Raw genomic sequence first — 27,182 nt, forward strand, 5'->3', positions numbered from 1 at the left:
GCCAGGAGCACGGTGTCTGGGAACAAAACAGGCTTGAGTCGGAGCAAAGGGGAGGGAGCAGCCGGCCCCACAGGGGGAACCGGCCTGTTCTTCCCTGCGTGTTACCTGGACAGCGCCCTGCCATCCTCGCCACCACTAGGGGGCAGAGTGAGAAAGAACAGCTTCCAAGAGAAGACAGAAGATGGGGACGGGAGAGAAATGCAGAGGAGGGAAGGAAGGAAGGGAAAAGGGGAATGAGGTACATCCTGGGGCTGCTGCCAAGAAACCACACAGCTTTAAGCATCCACCTCACCATCTCGTCACCCTCTCAATTCCTCTCACACCCTGGGAACCCCCATAACCCAGGCAGATGAAAAGCAATCACCACCAAGAGAAAAACTGGCGGAAGAGGGACAGAGACGGCAGGGGTGCGGTTTGCTTTGTCAGCTCTCAGCCATCAGGCCACCTCCCAGCTCACCAGCCCAACTCTCCACTGGGTGCACTCGGTTCAAAATGGCTAGAGATGTGGCTGGAGATGGCAAGGGGGCCAGTGATTCGGGGCTTAAGCGCCAGGTAAAGGAAATTGGCTTTTGAGCCAATGAGGGATTCTGCAGAGAAGTGTGAGACGAGATTTCCAGTTCAAGGTAGTGGTGAGGATAGGGAACGGGAGCAGAGAAGGGAAGGTGGAGACAGTTAGGGGGGTTATGGCAGCTGTCCCAGCAAGAGATGCCTGCAGAGTGAAGAAAGGGGCAGGACAGGATGGAAGAGCGCGCAGGTGGGAGGTGGGGGTGGGCAAAGCTGATTCCAAGGCTCTGGCTTGGGCTTCCAGGAAAAGGGGCACCATTAACCAGGATGAAGAGACTGGGAGGATGGGGAGGAGCAGGTCAACCGTCTCCTCCCACAGGATACCATCCAGGGTCACCGACAGTCCTGGTTTGGACAGGATTCTCCCAGTTTTAGCACTGAAAGTCCTGTGTCCCAGAAAACCCCTCAGTCCTGGGCAAACTGGATGGCAGGTCACCCTGAAGTCGTCTCAGCCCCTGGACAAAATCAGGAGTCTCACAGCCTTGGGTTCTATTCTAGACTTGGGACTTCATATGACGGTCAGCTGTTTGCAGGTCCAGCTACACTGTGAGGGTGTGGAGGGCAGTGCCCACTCAGGCCTGTGTCCTCAGAGCCCAGGGGGATGGGACTCTTGGTGACTGCAGAACGTGCTGTCTATGTAGGACTCTGAACAGCTGCCACAGAGAATATTCTCAATTTGATCAGCCTCACACTGCATTCTAGCATGCATCTCAAAGAGACCTAAAATTCAACCTCTTTTCTCTATATATACATCTCTCCCTCCTCCTTTCCCTCTCCCCCTCCATCACTCCCTCCCTTTTCTCTCTCTGTCCTCTAACTGAGGTTTAAGTCCTAAAACTCTGTTCATATATCTATGTAATTTCCAGAAGAAAGTGGTGCTGGCCCATGCCTGTTTTGCTCAGCACTGTGCCTGGTGCCTCTGCCTGGCACAGGAGAGTCACTTGGGAAACATTCGCTGGATGAGTGAATGAACCCACACAATGCCAGCCACAGCATTTGACCAGGTCAACTCTTCCCCAGCCCTGAACCTGGAACATCTCTATTGCAGAACCTTATTGTAAGCACGTTGAGATGCCTTCACTGGTATGCAAGTGACTTCTGCTAAGGGCCCTCCACACCTCCTCCACAACGAGGCACGGGGAGCACGCTGTCTGGGCACTGGGCAACCTCCTCTCTGCCCAGCTCTGCCGTTATGCTGCTCTGTGTCTCGGAACAAGCCTCTTCTCCTCACCAGGCCTCAGCGTCCTCACCTGCAACATGGGAGGTTGGACGAAGTCAGAGGCATCAACTGAGATGGGTCAGAACCATCTGGAGAGCACATCACCCCAGACCAACGGTCTCGGTATGGACAGGGCCTGGTCACATGGATTTTAAAACACTCCCGGGGTGATCCCGAAGAGCCCTGAGTCCCCAGAATTGAACCAGATGATCCCCAGGGGTCCTGCACCCTGGTCCCCAAGTCCAGGAGGCTGGTGACTTAACTGTCCCCATTAAGCATCCTCCCATCTGCTGCAGGACAGGCTCCGGAGTCAGGCCCATCTCGTTCAAATCCCAGCTCTGGCTGTGTGGCTCTTGGTGAGTTCCTTAACATCTCTGAGCCTCAATCTCCCCATCTGTAAAATGGGCACACCTTACAGAGTAGGGACAAAAATTAAAGGAAAGAATGGTATAAAGTACCCAACAGAGCATGAACAGAACTCCTGTTTCATCACCATTATCGTTTTGCTCTCGCTCCACCTGCAAGTGTTTTCTAGACAGTTTTCAGGCTTATTTTTTGCTTGATTTGTGACAACCTACTCATTGCTCCCAAGTGATTTTAAAACATTTTAAATAAAACAGAGTAAAGTGAATTTTTCTTGAATGATGGTTTTAAGAATGTGTAACCTACTTGCGAAAACCGAAGCTTCCAGAATACTCCAGTTCGTAGGGCTGCATAACAAATTACCCGAAATTGAATGACTTCAAACACCCGTTTTCTTCCGCTCGTGATTTTGTGGATCAGGAAATGGAGACGGCAGTTCTCATTTGAAATCCCTCGTGTGGTCACAGCAGTCAGCCGTGGGCCCGGACTCTGAAGGCTTGACTGGGCTGGACACCACGATGGTCACTCTCCTGGCCGGCCGCTGATGCCGGCTGTCAGCTGGGAGCTCAGCCAGAGCCGCCGCCTGGAGCACCCCCACGCCTCTCCAGCTCTGTGGTCTCAGGGCAGTCCCAACTCTTCACGGCTGCTGGCCGCACCCAGAATGGTGTCCCGAGAGAACCAGGAGAAGCCGAATGGCTTTTCTGACTTAGCCTCAGAAGGCTCCTGGTTTCATGCCCACCAACTTCTCTTGATTACAAATGAGTCATAGGTCGGGCCAGACTCAAGAGAGGGGAACCGACTCCACATCTCGGCAGGGGTGAGGCAAGGTCCCATGACAGAAAAGCAAGTAAGATGAGAGACGTGGCTGCAGCCGCCTTTAAAATACAACCTGCCACCCAGAGTGTCATCACTGTGATGGTCGTAACAGCCCCCACTCTCCGACCCCAGAGCCTGGATTCCCATTGCTTCCCCATACAGCCGGCAGCAGGGCAGGAACTGAGCACCGCCCTTCCTCACCTGTTCGTCTCCCAGGCCTTACTATCCTCAGGACCATTTTTTAAAGCCTCGTGCACCCAGCCTCTTGCACAATTCCTCACCCCAGCCCGAACGGATGCAGCCAGGACACATCTATCAAGCAAATTATATCCCCTGGGAGCAGCAGTACCAAGAGAGATAGATGTCCCTTCTCCAGCCACCAGCTCCTGCCTGAGAATCCAGACCGCGAGGCAGCTACACAGATGACATGGGTCTCAAAACGCAAATGAGGGTGGAGGCAGGCATGCGGTGAAATGGAAAGCTCTGGAGACATTAAAGGGTGTTCCCAAGAGAGCACGTGACAGGCCTAGAAACGTCTTTCTACGAGCTCTTTGGAAGTTTGGAAACTAGGAAACAGAAACCCTGCTTCCAGGTGAGGAGTTCAGGTGCGGCCTCCAACTGCCTGTTCCCACGGCTCATGATGCAATGAGGACTCCGAGCAGGGTGTCAGATCAGCCCTTCCCAAACGTTAGCATGCCCAGGAACCAGCTGGGGGTCTCGTGTCTGCAGACACAGCAGGTGCAAGGAGGGGCCTGAGGACTGGCATCTCCAGCAAGCTTCCCGGTGCTGCTGGTGCTGCTGACCACGGATCAAACCTTGAGCTGCAAGAGACCAGGGTGTCAGCATCACCAGGAAGCTTCTTACAAATGCAGAATCTGAGGCTGGCCTGGTGGCATAGTGGTTGGGTTTGCATGCTCTGCTTCAGGGGCCTGGGGTTTGTGGGTTCAGATCCCGGACACAGATCTACACACAGCTCATCAAGCCATGCTGTGGTGGCATCCCACATACAAAACAGAGGAAGACTGGCACAGATGTTAGCTCCGGGACAATCTTCCTCAAGCAAAAAGAGGAAGAAAGGCAACAGGTATTTGCTGAGGGCCAATCTTCCTCACCAAAAAAAAAAAAAAAAAGATTAAAAAAATGCAGAATGTTGGGCCCTAGCTCAGATCTACTGAACCAGAATCTTCATTTTTAACAAGATCCCTAGGGGATTCCTGTGAGCACTACAGCTGGAGACACAGCTCTCAGGGAAAGCCAGGGTTTCTCAGCTTCAGCCATTTAAGAACCAACTTGGCCAATTTCGCCTTATCCTCCCTCCACTTGTACTGTGACTTTTCTTTAGACTCTGTAAGCTAAACTCAGTCTATGCTAGAAGAAACCTCACGTCACTGTTTAATTATACAGTCGGCATTTCCTCCACAAACAGCTGGTAAACGTCAACATCGATGAAAACAAGAGTGCTGTTCAATTCTACCTCGATGCTGTGGCCTCTGAGCAGAGCCCTGTGCTCTCGGTGAGGGTCAACAGGACCTTCCCACACAGCTGGAAGGACGAAGACAAGTGGCAGGCGGTGAGCATGTCCTCTCCACGCCTGAGGAGTTCGGGGATCACACCCACGTACAATCTAAACTCACTTTGCAAAGCCCCTAAAATCACCTCGAGAACCACTTGTGTCATGGGAAAAAGCAGAAAAGAAAAGATGAAAAACACAAAGGACAACTGAAAAAGCACAGCCATCCGGGGCCATTCCGTGTAAAAGAAAACAGCTCCACCGCCTTAAAACTCCGGCAAGCGTCAGCACATTCCAGGCGGGCGCGAGGACCCAGAGTTTTCATGAAAAGGCTGGAGAAAGTGCAGCAACTCTTTGACCAGGGGGAGGTGTGTAAAACCATTTAGTTTACTTTCATTTCCAATAAATACAAGGCAGATAAAAACGTCTCAATGCCCAAAGAGGTTGCGACGGATCCATCAGGGCAGAGCTCCTCACTCTCCGAGGATGAGGATCAAACCCACCCTCGCTGTGAATGGTACCGCCGATCTGTGCAGAGACTCATGAAGGACAGAAGAACTGGTGTGACGATCAACATAACTCGGGGTCCTCAGCACTCCCAGTTTGTGGATAAACACCCCAGTTATCCATTTCATATCACCATATGCTTACAAGTGGCCCAGATGCCCAAAACTTCATCAGGCTTGATGGCCAAAGATAAAGAGAAGGGAAGAGCTCTCTGTGAGACGGAGGCGTGGAAATCTGACACGTCAGAAGCTGTCATTTACTAATCCGTTTCAAAGCAAAAAGTCTACTTAATGAGACCGCATAGGTAGGACAGCAATATTTTCTTCATCCCCATCAATAAACTCTGACTTAGCAGGCACTACCGATCTAGCCTCAAAATAGCTAACTTCCTGCCCCATTAGAAGCAGTCGCTGAATTTAACTATTGTGAACATCACTGCACTTGAACAGGAATTCAAAGCTAAAAATAAAACGTCTAAACTGCCTCGGTCCAAATGCTTCGATGTGAAAAGCACAGAGTTACTCTCAAACCAAACATATAATTTTCTTTCGCGAAAATTGCAACTGTCCAAAGTCAGGTAACTTGCTGTTGGATTTTGACCCAAGATGCGCTTTTTCAATTTCTTTGCTGTCTGAATTGGACAATTATCTTCATCTAACTGTACCCTAATTTCTCCTGGGCAAAGTAGGGACAGTGTGACTTGTTTTCTCCTTAGTTTTCTGATGATACAGTTTGGAGAACTCAGAAAACATATACTATGAAAATTCTAAGACGTTACTCCAATTTTACGCTGAGAAATTCTCTCTTTAATTCATGCACAGTTCATGCATAGTATAGATGCCTAGATCCTCCTTAGACCAGATTCTTACCTACTTATCTCATAAACACACACACAGGCGCACACACACATCAAGCCCAAACTTAACTCAGCAGAAGGTAAGCAAAGGCAGGCAATTTTCTGAGATACAGAGAGAATCCACTAAAACTTGCTGAAATAGAAAGAGGCAAAGGCAGCTGATGTGGACCCAGAATGAAAAGCAGGCAGAAAACAAGCATGGAAGTGAAGCCAAAGTCAAACACAACAGGTGAAAACCTCTGAATGCTTCCCTTTTCCCTCTGGTGGCCCTTGGCTGCCAGTCACTCCTTCATGGGAAAACCACGGCCGCCTCCCTGCCTTGCTCACCTGAATCTGCACCTCCGATCAGTGGATCCAATTCGAGGGGCACACCCTGCACCCCGGGGATCTGCAGGCCTTTGACCAGCCTGGCATCCAATAAGAACATGACCTCACTTCTCAGAGGACCCTGAGACTACGGCCAGCTGGGGTAGCATTTGGAGTAGTGACAGATACACACCACACTCACATATGCTCATGCGCACGTGGACACACACACTCTCTCTCTCTCCCCCTCTCTCTCATGGCTAGTCCTGTTTTCATAGCCCAACCTGACTTTATGCAGCCTGGGATACATATCTGCTTATACCAGAAGGAGCATAGCAGGGGACAGACAGTAGATGATCATCTTTGTCTACTGTTTATTCATTCGACAAACACTTACTGAGTGCCTGCACTGTGCCAGGTACTGTCATCTGAACTCTGGGGAATAAAACACACATGGCCCCCACTCTCGTGGCGATGACAGTCAAGGGACCCTAAGTCCCACCCGACTGGGGAATGGGATGTTGAGGTCTTTAGCCATAGGCAGCAGCACGCTGTCTACACAGAGTGCCACCCTACTCTGCTCTGCGGAGACGTCTGATTTGGGGTGCCTCAGCCATTGTACCCATGAGATGGCCTCTAACCCACAGCCACCTGTGAGGACCCCGGTCCCCTAGGGATGGTCCAGGGTGTGTATCTACCACTGTTCACATGCTGAATGCGGCAACAGATTCAGCCCAAAGTTGGGAACCCAGCAGAATGGCTGATCTCGACATCACACTAGCAGGAACAGCAAGTCCCTGAACAAGGGACACTGACGCCTCTTCTAATTCAAAGTCAAGTTCTCAAAGCCCCAGAATTCCCCACCATCTTCTACAAGATTCCATAGATTTGTCAACGACCTTTAACTCATGTACCTTGACAACACACTTTTTCGAGACAGGTTAACACTTAGTCACATACTAGACACGGATTTCTACCTCCTTTCCTCTATTGTAAATAACACAAGATTATCCTGAAATATGAACTGAATCAGACCATTTGACTCAGTTTAAATCCTTGCTCTGGCATTTGCCAGCTGGATGGCTTGAGAAAAGTTACCTAACTTCTCTGAGACTTTATATCACCCTCCCGCCCCCCCAGGATGGCCATACTTCCAAGAACAGTAATAATACTGCTGTCACTGACAGTACTAAATGTTAGGATCTGGCACAGTGCCTGGGGCACTGAAGGCCTCCATCAAAGGTGCCTGCTCTTCTTGCAAAGGTGAACATGAATGACACCGATGACACAATGACCGGGTCTAAGAGGGCTTCCCCACCCTCTCTATGCCCCACCCGGGGGGCAGCGAGGTTGCGTGTTGCGGGAAGGGATCGGACAGGAGAATGTCAACAACCACCATGCATCATCTAGCCATTCTCTGAGCAAACAATAGCCCAGAAAGTCACTTTTGAACCTTGCAATGTGAAGGAGGAAAAACAAAACATGATAAAGCAGCTTTCCAGGCAGGAGTAGCAAGGAAAGCCCATTTCTTCACTGCCCTATTGACTTCTCCTCTCTAGCGGGCCTCTGCCGTGCAAGAGGGAAAACACTTACACATGGGCGTCGGATGTGGTTGGCAGAGCGGGCAGGGAGGAGCACACCGGATTTTCCCTTAGTCCTGGGGACAGGCCATTGGAAGAACATATTGATGAATTACAGTCATGCACCACGTAACAATGCTTCAGTCAATGATGGACCACATGTACAACGGTGGTCCCATAAGATTAGCACCGTACAGCTTAGGTGTGTAGTGGGCTGGACCACCTAGGCTTGTGTAAGTGCACTCTATGATGTTCACACAATGACACAATCGCCTAAGGATGCACTTCTCAGAACATATCCCCATCGCTAAGTGATGCACGACTATACCTCTGTGAGCCAGCGAGCCAGCAACCTGCCTCCAGGCAGGCCTTACCCTGAGTCAGGGTGGCTGGCCACCCCACAGACAAGGGTAACCGTGATAATAACAATAACTAGTTATCATGTTTGGAGCCACCTGTGCCAAGGCCTTTCCCTGGAGCTTTCTAACATCACTTCCTTTCATCGTCATAAGAACGCCATGAGGTAGAAATGACTGTTATTCCCATTTTAGAGAAGAAGGCACTGAGGCTACAAGACGCAAGGTGTCTTGCCTAAGTCTGCATAGCTGTATGTGCCACAGACTGCCCACTATTCCACGACCTCCTCAGCATGCGCTGAATCCTAAGGAGGTCAAGGAACATGCAAATACACACACACACACACACACACACACACACACGCCTCTCACACCAGTGTAATGGCATCTGCAATTATTTTAATAAGAGATGAAATTTTCCACAATTAGAAATATAGCCTTGCTCTTGGGAAATGCAACACGTTGCTCTCAACTGTCACTCAGTGTGAAGACTGAGACCAGATCTTCGCAGAGAGCAGTTTGATGTTTGCTGTGAAGGAGGAAAGGAAAGAAAGGACACGCAGAGAAGGAGGAGGAAAGAAACGAAGATCCCGAGAAGTTGTTCGCACCGACTCCCTCCTCCCCATCATTCGGGGAAGTCATTTGGGACTTAATCAAAGCCACCTGCCCCTCACCTGGATCACCTGGATTGGGGAGAACAGTATCCAGCAGACCAGTCCTGGACCAGATAGGGAACAGCGCCTGGAGTCACCAACCTTCTCTTGGAGACAGTCCCTCTTGCGCTGCAATAAGCCTCACATTAGATGAAAAGACTTAGCAAGTGTGACTGCTGCCGGGGCAGAGGCCGGGCCAGGAAGCACAGCCTCCTCTCCCCACTCCGATTCTCACGCCCTTGTCGACTGTGTGGGCACAGACTCCGGAGGGGCACCTGGGTTCTATGTCCACTCACCCCTCACCAGCTGTGTGACCTCGGACAAGGCACTTTACCTCCCTGGGCCTCAGTTTCCTCATCTGTAAAGTGATGCTGATAACAAGACCTATCTCAGAGGGGTGATATGAAGAAAGTGCTTAAGGGGTGCCCGCATGGAGTGAGTGTTTTGTGTGTTGTTGTCCTGCAGCAGAAAGGTAAAATTAAGGACCAAGATGATGTGCTGCCTTGACATCTGAAAGCAGAAGGAATTCGAATGGCCTAACCACAACACCCCCTCCCCACTCTGCTCCCTCAGGTGAGGTCCCTCAACCAAACAACCCTCCTTACCTAGGGGACCAGGTACAGTACTTGCTTATCTCTGAGTTTTGAGTTTCAGGCCCCTGCCAACCCACAGAATTATTCTAACAAACCAATTACATCCACCTGTGGGAACCAGAGGGCAGCCCACCCTCTTGATACTACAAAGCATTCCTCTCACAGACCCTGCTTGTTCACTCTGCTCCCCTGTGGCCCTGCACAGCATGCGGCGTCCTCTTCCCCTGGGCTGTGTGCACATGTGACTAATAATCTCCTGTTGATCTCGTCCATCCAGTGTCGGATGTCACGTAGGGCCATCCCCATAACCCCAGGGCAGGAATCCCTCCCTTGCCAGTGGGATGAAGAGGAGGCGATTAAAACATGTAGTCCATGGCTATGCCCTCCTAAACACGATGGGGCAGGATGGGGTGAGTGTTAGGACAGTTGTGGAAAGGTGTGGGCCAAGCCTGGAGATGTTGCAATCTATCCAGCTCCCAGGAAGGAGGAGAGAGGTCCAGGAACAGGCTGCATGGACAAAGCAAAGCTACCAATGGGAAGCCTCTACCTGCTTGCACCAACTCTGAGCTTTCAGAAACATGGCACTAACCTGCATCCCCTGCCTGTGGTCACCCATACTGGGACCACAGACCCTTGCATACCCTGACACATCTTAAATGAAGTTCACAGCACCCTGTGAAGCATTCTTCCCCAACACGTGTTCTCTGAACCTAATCAAGCCTTTGGACCCAAGTTCCAGCTTATAGGAAATACAGGGCAGAGGACCAAGTCAGACACCCTCAAGGAAACAAAGAGACAAGTCCAGGAATAAAGCAAGAGGGAATGTTCCATACTGCATGAGTCTGAAGAGACAAAACAACCAAATGGAATATCAATTTTCAAATTTTCTGTGTATTTTGCGGAAGCACGATATTCAGGAACCCTATGCGACACCCTAGAAGTCCAAACGTTTAGAGCAACGACTTCCAAACATTTCCACAGAGGGTGCCTTCCCTTTGGAAGTCAACAACAGAAGACTGAAGATGTTTTAATTGCCTACACTCAAACAGAAAATTCTAGTCTATGTAAACTCAGGCTGCAACACTGACACTGCGGGTCCAGTCGGGGCTTCGTGACCTGGGGGCAAGCTGCTGAGTCCCCTCCCATCTGTAAAATGGGCAGAACACCCTGTGGGAGGCAGCGAGGACTTGGGATTATCCTCAGGGCCCACAAGAGGCACTCGGCAACCAGCACTGATACTACTAATAACTGAAAAATTCCAAATAAAAAAAGTCACCCCTAAAATATTTGCACACCAAGTAACAATGTATGGACCTTATCTGGATCCTGATTCAAAAACATCAGTGCTACTTTCACTGGGTGTTACAAATGGCATGTGCTTTGGGGGCACTGGGGGCGGGGGGGCAGGCATTGAGTTTTGTTCGGTTTGGTTTTTCTTAGTTCTCTTTGGTTAAAGTTACTTTTTGAAGTATTTACATAAGAAATCATGCGATGTCTGGGATTTGCTTTAAAACACTCCACCAAAAGAGGGGGAGGGGGAGCAGGGCATGAAATAAAAGTGCTATAACTGGTGGAAGGTATTTGAAAATTTCCACAACAGAAAGTGGTTTTTTTTAACGAGTTCACTCACTGGCTAGAAAGATCCTACAAAATTCAGTGTTTTATGAGCCAAGACAACAGATAGCCTTGGAAAGTATTATCAGCTTTGACTGGATTTTAGTAAAGTGATAATGGGAAGAGTAATGAAAACAAAGTCAGGAAGAAGAAAGGAGGGCAGGAAAAACAGAAACAGGAGGAAGCAGAGAAATGGGAAGACGTCAGGTCATTCACAGCGGAGCAGCCTTTGGAAACCCACACACCTGCACATCCCTGAAAAAGCCCCGGATAAAGGTGTCCCAGAGCCTGGGGGATGAGGAGCTCGCCCCCTGGCTCGGGTGCTGCCCAGACTGGATGCCTCAGAAAGCAGGTGCCTAACAACCAGGGTGATGAGAGGCCGGTGGAAGTGAGCGCTGTGGTGGCAGGTGACTAGGGGCAGAGCTACGCTGCCTCTGGGACTCGGGGAAACCCATGGAATCCGCCTCCACTGGCTGCCAGGGATGCCCAGAGCCTGGCCCACACCCCAGCACAAGCTGGGCCCCCTCTCCCAGCCAGGCCAGCAGCACAGAGCCCCCCAGGATTGAACACCCCCTGGCTAGACACATTCCCCACAGGAAATGATGTTTGGTGCAGGGACCACTCGGCTGCATCTGAGCACCAGGCAAATGAAAGCCACTGCAAAGAAAACACTAGAGAAAAACGGAAAAGGGAGGAAAGTGTCTATTTCTTTGCTAACAGACCTCAGGCTCCAATTAATCTTTCACTCTCAAATGCCCAGTGAACCGTCCATTCTTGGATTAAAGAGGCATATTTAGGAATTTAGCCAGAGCTTAGGTATTAAATCTGGGATATTCTACATGCCCATGCCTGGACCAGGCCACAGCAAGATCCCAGGACACACCACTGAGCAGAGATGTGGGGCAGAAGACAGCGCCCTCAACACTCGGGGGAAAAAAGAGTGAAGACAGATCTTAACTCAAAGGCACCTCTGAGCTGAGTTTTAATGAATATACACCAGCCAGAGAGCACTCCTTCCAAAACAGGGGCCTGTAAAGATTCTTTGAGATCTTTCTCCCTTATAAGCTCATCTGAATGCCCCTGGTGTGAGAGGGCAGCACAGGGCAGCACCAGGCCTTTCTTAACCTCACTTCCCCTGGCAGAAATCAGCAAAGTCCTGGCCTGAACGAAGGCCCTGATACTCTCCCCATGACCTCTTTTTCCCTGTGGAGGGAGAAGGCCACGTTCTCCTAGAATGGTCTTCAGTGGGACTGGTAGGTGAGAAGAGATGGATGCACGAGAAGGAACAGCCACAGCTCTAAGGCCAAGGGCTGGGGACAGCCGTGATCAGATGAGAGGCTGGTGGCAGGGCCCTGGGCAGAGCTGAGGATGTCTAAGAATGAGAGAACATGCTGGGCTACAGCCTCCCACAGCACTCCAGCCTGCTTGTGGCGAGTTCTAGAGAAGGAGGAAGTCTCCCCTCTACCCCGAGGAATGGCCAGGCCTGTGGGTTTTTGTTTTTTTCTTTTGAGGAAAATTAGCCCTCAGCTAACATCTACCACCAAACCTCCTCTTTTTGCTGAGGAAGACTGGCCCTGAGCTAACATCCGCGCCCATCTTCTTCTATTTTATATATGGGACACCTGCCACAGAATGGCTTGACAAGTGGTGCACAGGTCCACACCCGGGATCTGAACAGGCAAACCCCTGGCCGCCAAAGCAGAACGTGCAAACTTAACCACTGCGCCACTGGGCTGGCCCCAGGCCTGTGGTTTTTAAGCAGGTAAGGAGCTCTCACTTTGCCCCAAAAGATTTTTGCTGGCTGTGAGCATCACTGGCCACATGCACTGAAAACGCTGAACTCCTCAATGCAAAGTCAAATTGAGACTCAGGCCTGTGACCTGGGCTGGACCTTGGACAGCTGGAGACATCTCTTGCTGGTGTCTGTGGCCCCAACGATGGCCAGCTCCTGAGTCAAGGACCAAGCAATGGCTGCCCATTGGCATGGCTGCACTCTCTGGATCGAGCTGCTTACTGGAATCTTCCAAAGAAACTGAGTTTAGGAAATGCAAATCAAAACCACAATGAGATATCACCTCACATCTGTTAGGATGGCTATCATCAAAAAGACAAGAGACAAGTGTTGGTGAGGATGTAGAGAAAAGGGAACCCTTTTGCACTGTTGGTGGGAAGGTAATTGGTACAGCCACTATGGAAAATGGTATGGAGGCTCCTCAAAGTGTTAAAAATAGAACTACCCTAAGATCCACCAATCTCACTTTATATCTCCAAAGGAAATGAAAACAGGATACCAAAAAGACAGCTGCAATGTTTATTGCAGCATTATTCACAACAGCCGAGATGGAGAAACAACCTAAGCGCCTGTCAACGAATGAATGGATATAAAGAAGGGTGGTATATAATACAACAGAATATTATTCAGCTGCAAAAAAGAAGGACATCTTGCCATTTGCAACACCATGGATGGACCCTGAGGTCATTATGCTAAGTGCAAAAAGTCAGACAGACAGAAAAAAATACTGTATCATAAGCTTGAAATTTGCTAAGAGAGTAGATCTTACAAGTTCTCACCACAAAAAAAGAAATATTAATTATATGACATGATGCAGATGTTAGCTAATGCTATGGTGATAATCATTTCTCAGCATATAAGTGTGTCAAATGAACATGTTGCACACCTTAAACTTACACAATCTTATATATCAATTATATCTCAATACAGCTGGAAAAAGAAAAAAAGACACTGAGTTTAAAGGCCAAGTAATGCTTGTAAAAGGAGGCTAATAGTATGCTGCTAAATAAATCAACGGTTGCTTCTCTACCTTAAATGTTTTCCTAAAGTGCTGTAATTTGTTATTTTATAAATGGTGCCATGTGTCTTCAAAGGAATCAGTACCCAGTGCAACCGGCAATGTTACCAATTGGAACAGTCCCCTTGTAAAATACCAAAGGTGCTTCTAACGCGCTATATGCCCCATCAGCGGAAGAGTCGGGACCTTCCCCCTTGTTCCCGTAATTGCTTTCTTTAAAAACACAACAAAACTCCCCAGCTGTCTCTGAAATAAAAATCAGAAGCAGAAAAGTTATCCTCGCCATGCTCAATCTGTTGGCTGACCTGCTAGATTTGTCAGAGAGACTTCCCCAGAATCCAGTCATTACTAGAAGGTCTAAATGGGCTCTCAAGATTCTGCACAGCGCTGCAAATCTGGACAATGGAGTTTGGGAAACAGTGTATTCAAGCTGATTTATCCACAATTACATTCCCCTATTATGCTCTTTGTTATCCCATTCTGCAATTACCTGCATGGGAAATTTTTATGTAATGGGGACATGAAGGCGAAGGCAGCAGATCCCTTCTGAATCCTACAGTGAATGAGGAGCTCAGCTCTGTCCCAGGAGCCTGGGCCCCGAAGGAGATGCCCGGGTGAGCTGACCTCAAGATGAATAACATAAACAAGAGGCAAACGCCCAACAAGCCTCCGCTCCAAAGCTAGCCAGCTCCTCACTCCCTACACTCACTTGGAAACTCACAATTACCGTCTCCAAGAGTGGATCCCCTCCCTGTCTGGCCAACAAGTGCACACTGCTGACCACCACCAGGCACCTTCCAAAGCAAGCCGAAAAGCAACAGCGAAAACCGAAAACCGCATCCATCAATGTTTGTTACCGGCTGACACTTGACCTCCCATTCTCCTCCCTCTATCAAGAGTAACTTAAAACAATACTATCATTTGTCACATCTGGCATTCATGGGCCACACACTGTTCTGGGCACTTTCAATGCCCTAGAGGTCTATCCAACCTCACAACCCCTATGGAGTATTAGTGGTATCACCCTCATTGTACAGATGGAGGAACTGAGGCTCTGAGAGCCCATAAGTATTAGTGCAGCCAGATCTCAGAGCTACAACTGAGTGGCTCCAGAACCTGGCTCCTACTAAGTGGTCCTGCCTCAGGAAGGGAAAGGTGGAGACAGAGGGGTCCATGTTCACATCAAAGCATCAGCTGATCTTTTAAAGCAGCCTTTGGGAAGAAGCAAGATGACTTTAAAGAAACTGAAAGAAAGCCAGTCACAGATGGAAGCTGGTGGGGCGAACCTGATTTGAGGCTGTTGGCAGCACCGGTGAGATCTATGAAGAAGTCTGCGGATGGAGACCCTGGTCTCAACTGAACCACCAAGCACCTGGTGACCTCGAAGATGACACCTGCATCTCTAAACCTCAGTTTCTCCATTTGTAAAATGCTTGGGTGGCCTCTAGGCAATACTATTTAATGACCTGAAGGGTTTGGAGAGCTTCTAATGTGACGACAGAGCAGAGCAGCAATGCCCTGGAGTGGTGGCTCTCAACCCTGGCTGCACATTACATTCACTGGAGGACCTTTTAAACTATCACTGCCCTCGCCCTGCCACAGACCCCTTAAATCAGAACCTCTGGGCACCCAGGGTGGGGCACCCTGCGCTGGAGACACCTCACAAAGACAGGAAGGCAGGTGGCCACTTGCAAGGTCAACAGGAGACATCTCTTCTTCTTTTCCCTTTTATCTGGATTTTCTCTTTGATTCTGTCTTTACCTCATTTATTTCCCTGATAAATGAATTAGTAATGGTCCTTTAAAAAATGTGACAAGGAATCCATTGTATCTGCCATCAACAAACATGTGCATGTTTCGAGTTGCACCCATGAACTACTTTATAGGGACGCCCTTGTAAACGGGCCCCCACTCACTGTGAGCTAAGCCAGCAGGCAGTGTTCTCTCCGTCTGTGCCAAGTGGCCTGGGCTGGGCTGGCAGCAGGTCCCTAAGCCTTGGAGGCCAGTCCCAAAGGGCAACATCAAGACTGAGGTTTGAGTTTGGGGGGGACAGACAAAGTGGACAGCACTCCAGCCCTAATTTGGAGGCACAACTCCCAAGCAGGTGCAAAGAGTTTAGTAAACATTTGCTGAGCCCAAAGGCTGTGCCAGGTCCTGGGATCCAGAGTGAACAAGGCAGTGCCCCTGCCCTCAGAGAGCTAACCGTCTAGGGAGAAGGCACAGGCTTAAAACCGGCTTTACTCGTTTCCTATGGCTGCTGTAACAAATGACTGCAAGGAGGTCAAACATCTGATGCAGATCTTACTGGCCTAAGATCAAAGGGCTAGCGGGACTGCATGCCCTTCTGGGAGCTCTAGCGGAGAATCCACTTCCTTGCCTCGTCCAGCTTCTAGAGACCACTCTCATTCCTTGGCTTGTGGCCCGTTCATTGTCAAAGCAGCAGCAACAGTGGGTCAAGTCCTGCCACATTCAATCCCTGGACCCTCTCTTCTGCCTCTTCTGCCACTTTCAAGGACTCATGTAATTAGATTCACTCTGAATAATCAAGAATAATCTCCCCATCTCAAGGCCAGCTGATTAGCAACCTTAATTGCATCTGCAACCTTAACTCGCTCTGCTATGCAAAGTAACATATTCACGGGTTCCAGGGATCAGGATGTGGACATCTCTAGGGGACACTATTCCGCCACACACTGGCCATTTATGGTGATTGATTGCTTGTGATAACACACTGTCACGTGAAAGGAAAATCCTGTGCTCTCCCACATTTTTGCTGCTGTTATTTACATTACATGCAAACATGCACAGGGAAAAAACGAGACAAGAAGAAAAGCCCAAAAACATTAACAATGGTTCTATCTGCTCAGTCACTATTCCATCACAATTTTTACATTTCCCATGTGGCACTTACTACCACACAGATATTTTCTCCCTGCTGCTGAGCCCCTACCCCACCCCGGCCAGGCTGGAAGCTCCATGTCTCACAGAGCAGTGCCAGGCCCATGGTGGGGACCACAGTGGCCACTGACCGAGGACTCCCGGCATGCCTGTGTGTTCTGAGTGCTTTATACGCATTAACTCAGTCTTCCTGAGACTCCTCGGAGGACGGCATTATCAGCTCCACTGTCTGCACGTGGGCAGACCACTCCAGCTCACCTCTCAAAGCCACCCACAGGGCCCTCAAAAGGGCCACTTGGCACCCTCGCCTGCCTCTGCTAATGGAGGCCACCACTGACTCCATGTCCTGTCCTCCAACAATAATTTCTTATTTATCTCAATTCCATAGTGGGACGAGGCTCTTCCCAGAGAGATTCCACACAGATGAGGCTGAAACCCTGGCAGGGAGCACGCCATGGGGGAGGGGAGGTGCCAGTGGACACCTCTGCAGGGCCTGAGTCCCCCAGGTGGGGGGTGGGGGACTCAGCAGACTGATTCCACGTGGCAAGAGGGAGCCTGGGGGTCCCCACCAGGCCAGCACGGTGAGAGGTACCAGGACTGCGGTGCCATGTGGCTGTGCGTTAGACTCCTGGCTCTCACTTGGAGCTGTGATCCTGCATGTGTCACTCACCCACTCCGAGCGAGTCTTGGTGGGAGACCACGGTGGTCTCTAACGGTGAGGACACGCACAGGCAGCTGGACCCAGGGCCCAGAATCTACCACCCCATGGACTCATGCTGCTGTTGTCCCCACTATTCTCTCTCTCCGTTCTGGCCACTGGCCTCCCTGAGGTCCCGTGAACTTGCCAACATGCCCCCATGTCAGGAACCTTCTCCTTGCTGTTCCCTCTGCCTGGAACATTCGTCCCCAGACTCTTGAACAACTCACTCCTCACTTCCTTGAGGTCTCTGCTCAGATAGCATCTAGTCAGCCAGGTTTTCTGGAACATTTCCACATAAAATAGCAACACCCCACCCCAAACCAGCCCTCCCTCTGCTCCTCAAGCATATTTGTTTTCTACTGTTCTTCACTATCCCACAGACTATATTTTCACTTGTGTACTTATTTCCAGTCTTTCTCGCCGGATTTGAACGCAGGCTCCACGAGGACAAGGCCTTCATCTGTGTGTCCACTGCCGTATCCCAGGGTCGAGAGTTCCGGCTGATGTGGAACAGGTGCTCAAAAGAACGTGCTGAGGAATGAGCAATCACTTTCTATAATTTCAGAGAAAAAACCCACTCACATATTTACTGATATTCCCTCTAATAAGTGGCCTATAATCATATTTCTGGCTAAAGAAGAGTTGTAAAAAAACAAATTACACCTTGAGGGGTAACACCCCCCCCCCCCCGAGACAACTGCGAAGGCAAGCGCAGGCAGGATGATACGGAGCCCTCGCGGCAGCATGAGGCTGAGGCCAGGAGGGTTTGACGATGTGATTCTCTCCCTTCCCTCCGCTCTGACATCTAACAGCAGAGAAAGCGCCAAGAGCTACGCACACTGGGTGCAAATTCTAGTAATTGGTCTTCGTGGAAATGCTCAGTGTATCCAGACAACAGATTGCTCACAGCCTCAGCCACAAGCGACACAGCTGAGGACCTAAAAGCAGACGGGAACACTGGCCATCTTTTGTCAAGTGGTCCCCTGTGTCACATGGTCTACAGAACTGGAGACGAAGTCTATATTCCACAGCTGAGGCTCAGAGAGGCTAAGTGATCAGACTGGAGGCCCACAGCCAGTAAGTGGCAGCAGGGACTCAAACCCAGGTCATTGGACTTCCAGTCTGGGAGGTCTTTCCACCACCCCACACTGCCCCAAGGTCTGCAGAAGGCCAATTTCTGCGTGTTAACAACGGGGAGGAGCTTGGCCACTTGCTCTCCCAGGAGATGGGGGAGGGTACCAGGGCGGGTCATACACTGAGGTGGTGAAGGGCGAGCTGCTGACTCGAGAACACTGAGGAAGCAGAAGACAGAAAGGGACTCTACAAGGCAGGCACAAATCCAAATCCACGGCCATTTAATTCCTACACTTACCAGATACTGGAGAAGATGTTGCTAAACCTTGAGACAGGAGAATCACAGCATCAATGGTCCACGGACTGAGAACAGACTTTAGTTATCAGCTACTTACTAGCTGGGTGACATGAAACAAGCCTCAGTGTCCTGATGAGCCCAATAGTGATAAGAGGAGGACAAAACCCCGCAGGCAGGCCATGAGGACTCAATTACGCAAAGTGCCTGGAGCCCGGGGAGGGCCAGGAAGGGTGAGGGGTTGATGTTGTGTTATTGTCATTAGCTTTCAACACCTCTGCTTCCAATTTAAAAATCTCTCCACAATTCAGCATTTGCAGTTAATGGGTGACTCCCACCAAGCAAGCAGTCCCACGTGGCTGGACAGTTCCAGTGGCTTTAAAACTCTTCCATTCAAGGAACCGAACCATCCCTTCATCCTGCCATCCCGTGTGCTGCCCTGGAATCGCCAGGATGGTCCACATCCTCCTTCCTCGGTGGTCCACACCTGGGCATAGTCTGGCTAAGCATCCACAGTTCCATCACCTGTTCCCCTCAGGACAAGGTCTGCAAACCTGTCACCGCCTGGTGGCAACAGGGATTCAAGATCCAATGGTGTGGGGTTCGGAAGCCTACCTCATACTCTGAGAATGGACATAACACCAACCAGGGCATCCACTGGGCACCTGTTGTGTGCCGGCCACGGTGTCAGTGCTCGGGACAGAGCATCTAACAAGGCAGATACAGTCCCTGCCTTCTGGGAGTCTTTGGTCCCAAGTGGAAGGTGGACAATCAGATAGACAACAGCACTCAGTTTGGTGAGCAGTGTAATGGGGGAGACGGGGTACTGTCTGAGCACGCAGGAGAGCATAACTCACTCCATCTTGCAGGCTCAGGGGAAGCTGCCCAGACAAAGTAAGAGCCCAGCTGGGACCTGAAAAGCACCATAAGTTGGGGGTGGCGTGGGAAGAAGGACACTGGGAGACGTGCTCCAGGAAGGAAGTGCTATGACACAGTTTCCCATCCTTTAGATCTGGAGGTCCTACTGCATTAATAGTATATAAGGCTTATTAACTCTAAAAATTAGTATCTAGGAAGCCCGCAGGCCTTACTAGGTCTTTTGTACACAAACTGCCTTCGAGCCAGGCCTTTGTACACGCATCTCCCATCACAGGCAGCTGCTGCTGGCTCTGCTGAAGGGAGCTGAGGACTTCACATGTAATCCTGTTAGGGTTTACCTTGTTAGTTTCAGACCCATCATTCCTGCCAAGATTTTTATGAATCTTGATTCTATTATCCTACATATTAGACTTCCATCCCGGTTTTGTGTCATTCACAAATTTGATAAGCCTGCTTTCTATGTCTTTATCCAAGTTGCTGATAAAAACCTTGAACAGAGGAGGTCAGATTCCGAGGCCTGAGACACGGCCCTTGACAGCAACCCCCGGCTAGGCCCCAGATGCACAGCCATTGCCGGTGGTCTCTGGATGCCTACTTGTTCAACCTCCGACTACCTTATCAGCCAGAAGACATTCTTCTGTTGCACAACGGGGGCACTAACTCAGTAACAAGAACTGTAACACCGCACTCATCCAGAACTCAACCATCCACACCATCCCTCCCTGAGAACCAGCCAGCAATCAGAGAAGCCTCTGGGCACGCAGAACACTCAAGAACTTAAACACAGGGGAGCTATTCAGACCCTTAAACTAAACCTATTCACTCTTAGTTTACGCACAATTCTAATAGGGTGACTATCTCCTTTCAAGGCCTTGGCAGATTAGCAGCTGCAAAGTGAAAGTGAAAACCCGACTTGCTTTAAGTAAGCATAGAGTCTACAGCTTTTCAAGAAGAAGGAAAAAAATTAAACCACAAGAGACAAACCACCATAACTAAAACCCCCAGTTAGTGCATGGGAAAGGGCCTCACACCTCAGGACACCAAAAGAAATGACAGGACTACCTGAGGGCCACTGGTTGCCAGCAATAGATTAAATTATGTTTGGCATCCTTTATTTTAGAATAAAGATAACAAGTTTTTTAACTTGTTATGATAACATAATATGTTATGCTATGAGATATATATGTTATGATAACATGTTATGATAGCATGATAACATGAGTGTCATTGACAGTGTGGGTAAACATTTAGTCATTCAGCAAACTTGTCCTATACACCAAGATGCACAGGTGTGGTGGAAAGGGTGGTAGAAAGGCACTGCTTGACAGTGACAACCGCACAAGCAAGGTCCTTGTGCTCAGAGAGCTTACAGCCTGCTGAGTGGTGACAGACAATAAACAGGGATGCCAATAAATAATGGATAGCACCATTTCAAGTTAAATGCTATCCAAAAATAGGGTAATATGATAACGCAGCAGGGTGCGGCAGGGACATTGGACACAATGTTCAGTAAAAGTTTCTCCAGCAAGGGACATGTGAGGTGGAAATGATGAGGAGAACCAGCCAGATCAGGCATGGCGAGGAGGAACATAAGTTGGTACAAGCTTTCTGGAGGACAATTTGGCAAAAATAGAGGGAAAAAATGCTTTGATCCAGAAATTCCTCAACCAGGAATTAATCTTAAGAATATAATCAGAGACGTGCCCAGCAACACATGAGGTAGGATGTTCAACACAGTGTTGTCTTCATCACCTAAAAACCAGAGACAGCCTACTAACATCTAACACCAGGAGAGAGATTATATTAAACTATCCGCCTTCATTAATGGACTGTGTTGCAGCTGTAGGAGAGGAAAAAATAACTTCCCTCTATCCTTCTGAGTTCTTGGCTGAAACCCCTATAACAAAAGACAGATTAACAAGAGAAAAACAAACACAAAATCATTAACATGTATACTTCATGTATACACGGGAGATACTCAAGGAAAAATGAGTAACTCAAAGCAGTGGCTTGGAACTCCAGCTTATGTTGCATCCCCAAGAAAGAACAACAAATCTGTGGAGCATTGACAAGGTAAATGAAAGGAGCTGAGGCTTCCCCGGGCTGCAAACTGTGGGAAGCTCAACATATGAGACAAAACTAAAGGTACATAAAAGCCAGTTAGTAAAGTCTGTTATGTAGATTCCTCTGGTGCCATCTCCAGGCTAACAGGGTCAGAAGTTGTCTCCAGGGACCAACTTCCATCCTCCCTGGTAGAGAGGGGAGGAGGGACACTCTTGAAAACTTATGCCCCACTTTTAGGCAAAGAGGAGGTGGACCTCTCCTGCATCTCCCTCCGCTCAGTTCCCTTCAGCTCAAAATAACCGTAGGAGGCCGGCCCGGTGGCGCAGCAGCTAAGTGCGCATGTTCCACTTCTCAGCTGCCCGGGGTCCACCGGTTTGGATCCCAGGTGCGGACATGGCACCACTTGGCAAAAAGCCATGCTGTGGTAGGCGTCCCACGTATAAAGTAGAGGAAGATGAGCATGGATGTTAGCTCAGGGCCAGTCTTCCTCAGCAAAAAGAGGAGGATTAGCAGTAGTTAGCTCAGGGCTAATCTTCCTCAAAAAAAAAATCCTTAGGCCAAAGTGACATGTGGCGTGTTTTGGGGCAGCATATTCTACTACCCTTCACAGCTTTTAAAAAAGCAAGTTGGGGAAGAATATTTATTGGCATAGGAAGATATTGAGGGTGTGACACCAAGCGAAAAAGGGAGGATGGAAAATTTTATTTCAGACAAGGCATACCTTTTGTGAGGAAAAAAATATTATGTATTATGGCAGAAAGGGGGAAAAAGACTAATAGAATACAAACTAAAATGTTAACTGTGGTTTTCTGTGTAGTAGTATCATAAATAACTTCATTTTCTTTCTGTTTTTCTCTTTGTGTTATATAAGTTTCCTGCATCAAGCCTATATTTGTTTCGCAATTCTTAAAAATCGCTTATTTAGAATAAAAGGAAAGAATTCTAGTGAGGAGAACTTGTTTTAAAGCTGCAGTTCTGGAAGAGCTGAGCTTCAGCTATGAAGTGAAGCAGACACAGGAAACAGCTCACGCCCTGGAAAGGCATGCGCAGTAATGGAGCGTGGGGTCCACACCTGGGGAAGCGGGCCTGACTCCACGAAGGAGCCCAGATCAGAAGGTTGTGGACAGTCGGCTGTGGGCACGGGCCCTGAGGGGCAAGGAGACCTGGCAAACCACAAGCATGTCTGGACATTTAATCAAACACACACATGACATCGCTACCCCACTGTCACCTCTGCCACCTCCCCGCACAGCCTCTAAATGACAGAGCCCAATAGGGGAGGGCCAGGGGTCACCCTTTCCTTTCCCGGGAGCTGACAGAGTCGCAAACCCACAGGGTAGCTCAATACAGCTCCTGGCCTTTTCCTCATCACATTCCTTCCTGGGGAAGAAAAACTGTTCTCCTTGGGTGCCCCATGCCCTCCCACAACTTGTCCTCTGAGCTTCTCTGTACATCTGAGGGACAAGCCTTGACCTCTGTCTCCTGTATGCAGGCCAGGGCGATCCCAGCTGGAAGAGCTCTTCCCTCCAGTGGGTGAAGTGTGATCTGAAGTCAGCTCACTACAGCTGCTTCATTCACGCCATATTTCCTGAGCATCTACTGTGCACCAGGCACACATCGGGGGCAGGAGGGACAGCGGTAAACACAAAAGTCAAGGCCCGTCCTCTCAAGAAACTCACAGTGGAGCAGGGCAAATGCTTTCATAACCCAAGGCCACACAGCGAAATTATACCTGGGCTTATTTATATCTGACATTGATTTGTACTTAGGACCTGACTCCCTTCAGTGTGAAATCGAACCCGGCTCAGGCCAGAGCAAGACCTGCTTTCTGATTTCCTCTTGGAGGCCAGGCCTCATGATTTCCAGCACAGCCAGCAGACAAACCCACAGTGATTCTCAAAAAACCTCAGAAACAAAAAAAGAAATTTCTGGAGCACAATCTCCACAAAGTTCTTTTCTTCTTTTTGTCCAAATTTGAAATAATTAAATTTAATCTAAAAATGACTCAACACACCTTTAGATTCTCTGAGAAGGAAAAAGAAAACCCTCAGGCAGTAATTCTGAGTGCTGACACAGCAGTAGGGAGATTTTTTTAAAACACTGTTATCCTGGATGAATTCAAAGCAGGCGGCTCACATTCTTGAGAGGAAAATGAAAACCGTGATTCACACTTTAGGCATAAAGTACACAGATAATTAATCCAGCTCCGTCCGGGGCTCTCGATGCTTTTCAAGCTGGCTGTTCTAAGGCAGGCACTGGTCCCCAACAATGCCTGCTGACATCCAAGAGAGGTTCCACTGGTTCAAGAAAGAAACAACCGTTACAGTGACCCAAGACAGAGCATTTTTACAAACAAGTAGCTCGCCCAGCTAAGACAAGGTCAAGGGGACAAGAGGACCATTGGGAGAAGGGCCCAGAAAGAGACATTCTGCTCTAGAGATGGGGTAAGAAGAGCAGGGAAATTTCAAGATGAGCACCAACAAATTTGATGATAACGGCTTACATTTGTGGCATGCTCCCTGCCAGCCAGGCAGCGCTCTGCCAGCATTTATTCCTGACAGTTTCCAGAAGGTACTATTTTTATCCCCACTTTGCAGATTAGCAAACTGAGGAAGGAGAGATTAAAGTAACCCAAGCAGAGGTGGAAGCAGAAATTGATGCCGGGCAGTCTGGCTCCACACCCTGGGGCCCTCAGCACTAGACTCGACCACATCTGCCTACGGGTTTATGACCAACAGCCATGCCAGGCACAGCTGGCAGGAGGCCAGTGTGTGGGTGGCTCGGGACAAAGATATCCCCACCCAACTGCAGCAACAGAGCAATGGGAACAAAGAGGTTTGGGAGCCAGGCAGGCCTGGACTCCAATTCCACCTCTGCCACCTACCGGCAAATGACCACGGACAGATCACTCCCCTCTCTGCACTTCAGTTCCCCATCAGTAAAATGAGAAAAACAGCAGCCCCTATGTCATGGCGGTGTTGTGAGGAGGTGAGGAGCTAACAGCACACAAAGGATAAGAACCTCACCTGGCAGAGAGTAAGCGCTCAAAAAAAAGAAGAGGAAACTGTTATTACTCTGGAAAAGCAGTTCCAAGGACAGACTCCGGGGCTGGAGAGCCAGCAACAGGGCCCACAGCAAGGAGGGAACCGCTGGCCCCAGGCAAGGTTGCTTTCTGACGTCCTCCACTGCATCTGTCTCCCAGCTCTGAGCACTGTCATTCTCCCCACCCAAGCCCCCAACCGCACTGTGCCCCCATAACTCTGGGCAAATCCTCCTGCACTGGCAGTTCCCTATGCCAGAACTATGGCTGTAACGCCAACTCCAAGGATGCTGCTGTCCGCTGGCAACGTGACCTGGGGCAGTGAGGCAGGCGTGTGGCATTATTCTTGTGTCCCCAGAGCCTGGCACAGGACCTTGCATTGGCACAGTCTGGGAAACATCTGAGGCTGCAGGAGGGAAGAAACGGAGGGGATTTCTATACTATCTTACACGAGGGGAGTGGACTCTGGCCCCAGATGTCATCCACTTCTGCCCCCAGGACAAGGGAACTGGGCCAAAGAAAGTGATGTGTCACCATCCACAGATATTCTGCCCAAAGTGCAGGCATTCTCAGCGTGACAGGTGGTGCCCTCCAGTTTTTAAAGCTGGACTCAGTCAAGAAAACACATCCAGAAACATCCAGCCTGAACCTCAGGTTCCAGCCCTTTTCCTGATACTTAGAAAAGTCCAGAGGAAACCTGAGGTGACCATGAGGAGGAGAGGATACCACCCCAAGCATGGCCCACTAGTCACCTCATGTTCTCTGGGCCTGCAGACACGTCTCTCTCACACGTCCCACAGAAGGGTGACAAATACACAGAAGGGAACTCTCAGGACATCCTTTTTTTCTAGCTTTATTGAGATATAAATGACATTGTGCATGTTGAAGGTGCACAGTGCGTTAGTTCGATACACACATATTGCAAAATGATTACCACCGCGGTGTTAACCTCCATCATGTCACGTAACCATTATGTCTTTTTTGTGATGAGAACACTCCAGATTTACTCTCTTAGTAACTTTCAAATAAATAATATAGTATTGTTAATTACAATCACCATGCTGTACATTAGATTTCCAGAACTTATTCACCTTATAACTGGAAGTGATGGGGAAAAATGGGAAGATGTCGGTCAAATGACTTCCTTTTGAGCAACAGTGAGTTTTGATAAAAAGTAGCTCTCCGGGCTGACTGCCCCACAGAGGCTGTCTCGAAACACAGATGCAGTCAAGTGATCCTAACAGGATGGGGAAAGGACAACCCAAAGGTGCAGAACCTACACGTTATTAGGGCAGAAGAGGTCACATGCTACAGCAGCCTGTGGGGTCAAGAGACTGAGGTTCTGGGCTCAGCTCTGCTGCTGAACAAGAAGGATCTGAGGAAGGTTCTCTGGAAAAAAAAAAAAAAAAAAAAGGAAGGGGAGACAGATGAGACAATGCCTAGAGACTCTCCCAGGTCAGACACTGGGTGGAATATAATTCACTCTGTGGTGCCTTCTGGTAAAATGTCAAGGTTCCATTTGCTCAGTGTGTGTCAATCCCCTTCATGTCCATGATTTCACTGAGGTTTTTGGGGTCATTTAATTATCAGAGAGCCTCACTCCCAGTCCCCTCCCTTCCCCTCCTTACCCAAGTCTGCTGGAAATTGTTCCAACACATAAAACACTCAATTTAAATTTTTCACTGAGAGTATTCTCATCTCACTTATTAACTCTGTGAAACTAGCCGACTTCTTTAACCTCTCTAAGTCTTGCATTTCTCATCCAAAAATATGAAGAATTACAAAATTCCTACCTCATAGGGTTATTTGAAGATTTAAGGAGAAAATTGCCATAAGACACCACCTGGCATATATTAAGTGCTCAAAATGTTAGTTATTACTATCAATATCTTTATCATCATTATCATCATCATCATCCCTGGAGCCAAACAACCATAGTTGGCTACTTTTAGCAAACAAGAAAAGGATATTTTGTGTCAGGAAAAAGCAAAGCAAAGTATCTCTGTTTCGTGTGATTTTTCATAAACAACATTCATATTTTTAAAATCCAATTGAGTATGTTCTAATTACATGATTGAAAATCTTTTCACTGGTCCACAGGACTAAATTAAATCACAACACATTCAGGAACCCAGTATTTCATCATTTAAGAAAATGAGATAAATGTGAGACATCTACATAACTCTGTCGCCAGTATTATATGCATTTACTCAGGGCTGATATGCTTAGACAAGATATCACAGAAAAGCAAATTCTGAGCCAAGTCTTAAAAAACAGGTAGGATTTTAGATAGGCAAAGAAGACACCACCTGAATGATGACTCAGAAAACCCTAACAATATTCATGGGCGAAAGTAAGAATCAATGGATTTTTTAAAATATAATTTTATAATTACATTTAATTACATTAAAAAATGTAAACATTGAGTCAAAAGAATTTTGAAAAATCTTTCCAAAGAGAAATCTAGTTCAAGATCGCTGACTGAA

The 27,182-nt window shown here is 48.7% G+C and overlaps 1 protein-coding gene across 7 annotated transcripts in view; it reads right to left on the reverse strand.

The window, feature by feature from the left end:
* The window catches only part of PLPP4 (phospholipid phosphatase 4), a 125,562-nt gene that overhangs the window by 83,899 nt on the left and 14,481 nt on the right, over positions 1 to 27,182 (reverse strand). The gene's annotated exons all lie outside the window — the stretch shown is intronic.

The sequence above is a fragment of the Equus caballus genome, chromosome 1, assembly GCF_041296265.1.
Source record: "Equus caballus isolate H_3958 breed thoroughbred chromosome 1, TB-T2T, whole genome shotgun sequence".
Taxonomy (NCBI): domain Eukaryota; kingdom Metazoa; phylum Chordata; class Mammalia; order Perissodactyla; family Equidae; genus Equus; species Equus caballus.